A 6,000-nucleotide genomic window follows, 5' to 3' on the forward strand; every position below is an offset into this window, starting at 1 on the left:
TCAAAATATATCTTTCTCGTTTTTAAATTGTGCACTTTTGACTTGGTCTTGTTTCTCGCCACTTGTGTCTTGTCTGATCATCCCATTCAAGTCACAATGCATCAGAAAAACAATAGAAAGTCACATCTTCAACTGATAGATTGTTTTGTTAAATCATACTAATGAGTGTCATTTCTGATAAATGATTGTTTTCAATAAAGAAATAGACATGATATAACACTTCTCTGTTTAGTGATGTTCGTCAGCAAGATGTTTTGAGGAGCAAGGCCCCTTGGTCTGAGTAATAACTATTTATTACTTATTTCAGTCTTGTATTTTTCATATGCTTTTGCTAGGGCTTTGTTTATTTTTTTTGAGGAACTGTATGTATATTTATGGAGATATAGGGCTAGCATGCAGCTGGAGGGTTAAAAAAAGCTAGTGTCCATTTTTCTATTCTTTACCATGCTTACCAACGATTAATAAACATTAAGAAACATCCCAATCTACTGTATGGGCAAGGTACTTCTTGTGCCTTTGTAAAAATCATTCTTGTGCAAGCCGGCGTCTTGATGTCAAGCTGCTTTAGTCCTGACAATAACTGAGAGAAGGGCTTATTACCCAGCAATAGTCCCTAACCTAACGTAATGTAGTGTCAGATGCAAAAGTAAACCTTGCTGTCTCTTTAAAGTCAACCAAGAACTCAACAGGTGTGCGATTATGACTTTCAAAGGTAAATCATCTACATATATATACATATCTACATATGAACAGAAGCGAAAGTGCACTTGAGCTTTTTTTCTCCAGAGCCCTTCATGAGGCTTAACAACCGGTGACCTAAAACTAATGACGCATTATTCAGCTTACCAGAACGGCGGATTAAAGGGTGCTGCTATTATTCATTAGAAAGCCTCTTCAAAAGCCAATTAACGAGCCGTTACAGTGTGAAGTGATTCATTTAATAGTGACCTGGCCTTCACTGTAAATATTAAATGCAGTCCTTGGTTGAATAACACCGTACTCTATGAGCCATTTCATAACTTGTTTGGGTCAAGTATCAGACATATTATTTGTTCTTAACGAATACTATACTTTTTTCTTAAACATTAACCCAAAGTTATTTGTACTCTCAGAAAGAGCCAAAAATATATTTGACAGAATAACTGGCTCGTTTATCATTGATCAGTATGTTATTGATGATCTTTACAGGGGATATTTTAGGTGGGTTGCCACTTTAAAATGAAAACACAACATGTGAATAACTTACTGGGTAATTGCTGGGAGGGTCACTTTGCCATGCAGTTGTGTGCTTTATTGTAAGCAATCAGTTAGCTTAGATGAACCTCTTTGAATTGTTTCTCACAAGATGTTTTTTTTCTTTAAATATAATTACATAGTATTTTCATATTATCATGACATTATCATATTATTCATTTTATACATTTTTCTTTAAGGTGGAGTCCATGAAATGAAAAGTTCATAAATTGAATATCAATCCATACATTAATACTGTATGTGAAGAAATGTTGATTTTGTTCTTCTCACCTGTTGACATTGCAGATGTGGTCTATTGCAGATCTGTGTTAACATTGCTTGCATAAGTCAACACACGGTAGAAATTTAGTTTCATCTGGGGTCGATCTTTGTGGTTCTCCTTCTCGCCAGACCTTTATATTCATCAGCCGCTTTTATTTTGTATGGATTTGTGATGGATGCCAATGAGCATTCACTGACCCCGATTCAGAGCAGTATAATCTGGGTAAAAATAGATTATTAACGAGCATTAAACTAGGATTTTTCGTGTTACCATATTCCAGGCTGATGTTAATGAGCTGGAATAATGTCATGCCACCTACTACGCTGTCCGGCTCACCGTTTATGAATGCCTGTGGTGTGACTAATGTGGTCAGGCTGCATTGCCCAGAAATCTGTTAGAATTTGTGGGATTTTATGTATTTATGTATACTCTGTGTGTATGTGTACTTGTGCATTCATGAAAGACCGGTCATGCTATTTGATTAATCCTAAATATCCTGAATCTTGGGAGACTTTTGGTCTAGTTTCAGCTGTGACGGCTACATGTCAGAACCTATGAATAGCATTACTGCAGTTGAAAAGCTACGCATAATCGATCAAAACGAAACACATCAAGCATAAAATAAGGGGATTTTGAGCTAAGACGCAAGGGAAACAATATATAATAAGGACTCCAGATTCCTCCCACACAGACAAAGATCCCGGTTTATTGTTTGTCACAGACAATGTGAGTAAATTCATTGTGTGCCTCCCACATGCCTGCATACAAACACATCATGCAACGCACACACACACACACATACACACACAGTGTTCATTTGCTGTAGGCACTCACTGTACAGTAAGTCTTAGTTGGTTTCCCTCAACTAATGCATAGCGAACAAGGCAGGTGATTCATAATTAATGCTCAGCTAAATATATCAAAATTCATCATGTGTGTTTGACCACGGGTAAAGCAGGGTCGCAGTCTGAACATTAAACACCACGTTCTTCTCAGCATGCAAGATCATATTCCAGACACTGAGTTATAAACTAATGGCTTATGAAAAGCTTTTTTGTTTCCTGTACCTTTATATTACCAAAGTCATCTATCATGAGGGGGCCATTTTGTGTCTCTCTGATCAAGCTAATAGAGAATGAATCTGTGAATCTGCACACCACCATGTGCTTTGGCTAAATAAATGCTTTTCCACCATTTATCACTTCAAAATTGCAATAGCCGCTCATGCTTTGCTTCTCAGACAGTAGCTCATATTGACCAGTCAGATGTGATGAAGCACAATGACCACAGGTGAAAGAAAGCCGTGGATGTGGGTTAGCATCATGCACTCATGCATTTACGGCGTAGCGTATTTGAATGGATTTTCAGATTACATGCAAATCACAGCGCGTCATTTTTTTTAGGTCTAGCTATGAAATATGTACAGTACAGCCTGAGCACAGAAATGCTTCTAAGTAAAATAGGAAGTACATTGTGGTTTTAACCGTGTTGTCTTGAACATCCAAGTTAACTGTGCATTCCTCTGCTACGATGCAGCCAATTTGAACGTTTTTTTAGGATTCTTTAATAAAAAACAATCCTGACTCAAAAAACCTGGTCTCACAGAAATACATGTGCAGTACATGGTGGTGGCAGTAATTCTGTTAAAATCATGTGTTGGAAACAGAGACAAATTAACAGTTACGGCAAAACAACATCACGTGATATTATGTCTGATGTGTGGGGGAAAACGTTGTGCACATAACTTCCCAATAATGCTTTAGGACACAAACATTAGTTTTCAGTGTAGTGGTTGAAAGTCCTGTTTGTTTGAAATCCAATTAAAAGACCAAAAGCAAATTTGCTTAAGTTCTTTACTCTCTACTTCCCAACGTTCCAAAGCATTTGCTTCTAACTGAAGATATGAATTAAAATGAGTACATTTCATTGATGGTTTTGGAGTAGTATTTGTTGACACGAATAAAAGAATATTTTAGGTTAGTGGCAGTCTTAGAGTTTGACTGAATACTCTTGCGTAATCTATCCTGACTAAATACCTAGTTCCAGGTTGGATGTACAGTCTTAAGAGAGCAGACACAAAGGGGAATTTGGTGATATTTAGTTACATCCGCAGTGGTTTGACCCCTGTTCGCTTACCCTTCTGCTCTCATTGCATCAGTCGTCCACAAACGCTCCGATTTGTGCTCCGACATCAGTGTCCTGCATGCATAACCACGGCCAATGACAGCAGGAATGGGGACACGCACACATTCCAGTTATCAACAGAGGCCGGTCTAAAAGTGTTTGGAGCACCCATCAACATTTTACCACAACAGCCTGGTTTCTGCTCTCTCAGTCCGTTTCTTATTCTGTCACATTCTCTTGAGGGCGTATCTTTCATTCCAGATTCAGTCTATATTGGCCCAACAGTAACTGAGTAATAGGCAGCAAATTATTTGACAGTTGCATGATGGGTGATGAGTTGTAAAGCCCTTGGGAGACAGGTAGCGCACCAATCAGTGCACACAAAAACGCTGCCACTAGCTTGAACTGTCAACACCACCTCATCATGAAGGACCTAAACAAAGGCTGTAGTATCTAAAGAAACAGCCTAAGGCAAACATATCATTCTACAGTTTAATTCCTGCCCTCATGTGTCGTTGTGTATTATTCATAGCTCAGGTACAACTGCCCTGTGCAGCAGGAGCTCAGTGAATAGAAAGTAAAATCTGTAACTCTTTGCTTAGTTTTCTTACTTCAGGGTGGGTTTCCTTTGGGTGCCCCTTTCGACCAAGCTCATCTCATTCAATCTTCAATGTCTCCTTCTCAGGTTCTTCTCATTTCTTTCATTCCAGGAAGCACAAGTCTCACTCCCTGCATCCCTCGCTGACACACCTCTCAGTACCGTTTCATCAGACAACGTACTCATCATTAAAAATCAGTTTAAATGGGTAAAATGCAGCGATATAAGGGACATTATTGTCGAAGGGATAACATAGCGTAACTATGAACACATCATCACATTTGATCTTGATCTTTTTATTGCCAATCTGACAATATCTACTATTTTCTGTCCACTAGAGCAATATTTAATACATCCTCAAAGTATCCATTTCCATTTAATGAAAAGCTCATCATATATTATAAAGTCTTATCATTTATGCCTCTCGATCATCTTCCATCACAATCACCTGATTCATTTTGTCTGTCCGGCTTATTCAATTTAGGCCACAGCTTAACTCAATCATGTCCTCCACCACAAATAAGATTGACTTTCAAATGTGCTCTTGTCATTTTTGTGCTGTTTCTAACATATTGTAAACTTTCACTGCAGCTCCGAATGGATAAACAAATTATTTTTACAGAAAACAAGTCTTAATTTTTCTAACCTGCTGTATTTGTTTTATTCTCTAAACAAAAACACAGATCAGTGTTGATAAAAAGCAAAAATAAAAGGTGTCTTTTGCTACAAAGGCTTCTCACCAGCAAGACAGGCTCGTCCATCGAGTGGAGTCCCACTTATTCTCTGTGATTTCATACAAGTGGCGCAGCCTGTCCACCAGCTGGCAGCCATGAGGGCGTCTTCAGACCCACTATTTCCTGCTTCAAACCATAAAATCAGACGTTTCTCAGAGCTATGATGTGTGCCTACCAAGACACATCTTCTATCCCGTGTTCTATCACCGGCATGCCAACCACTCAACCTTTAACTTTCACTAGTGAATGGGGAATCATGAGGTTATGGAGTTGTGCTGAGTTCTGCAGGCGGTGTCACAAGGCATCTATGAACATCTTGAGATGAGCAGTGACAAGTGCTGATGTGCCCTCTCCCAAGGTTGTGCCTGTAAATGGGTGTACAAGGGTCACCTCTCTTTTTTGAAAATAATGTGTCATTATCAACATAGTTCGGATTTGGTACCTGGAAAAGACCATTTTCAGACACCTTCACGCCGCAACTTGAATATGTGTGTTCATGTGCACGGCTGAGTGAATCCTCGGGTCGCCAAAGACAGAGGTCTTATCCTCGCCTGTGGAGCCACCTGCACTTTCCAGTTTTTTCACTTAAAGTTGCACGATATTTCAGCTCTGTCGCTTTGATTATGTGCACTTAAAAGCCTGCTTTGTTGTCCAGGAGGAAAGTTTGCCATATTCAAATTAAACGAAGGAATGAAACGTATTCGAATTGACTTTCAATTTACCAGCTCGCACTTTACACATCAAGCCACACAACATGTCATTAGCAGTTATATGGGACAATTTTCTCCAATCCTTGATCAATTTAACTCCAATTTTGAATGTCTCTCTTTTAGCTGTTTATTCTCTCCATTCTGAGCGCAATATCTGCCTTTTTAGCTTGTTATTATTCCACCAGCTGTGTCTCATTGTGGTTTAGCAAATCCAAAGACAATGAGAGAGGTTATAAAGTGAACAAACACATACAAATATTTCCAATAGGTTCATAATGTAATTTGTTGCATAGTTGTGTATTCATTATTTTTTGCCAC

The sequence above is a fragment of the Gasterosteus aculeatus genome, chromosome 15 (genome assembly GCF_964276395.1).
Source record: "Gasterosteus aculeatus chromosome 15, fGasAcu3.hap1.1, whole genome shotgun sequence".
Classification (NCBI taxonomy): Eukaryota; Metazoa; Chordata; class Actinopteri; order Perciformes; family Gasterosteidae; genus Gasterosteus; species Gasterosteus aculeatus.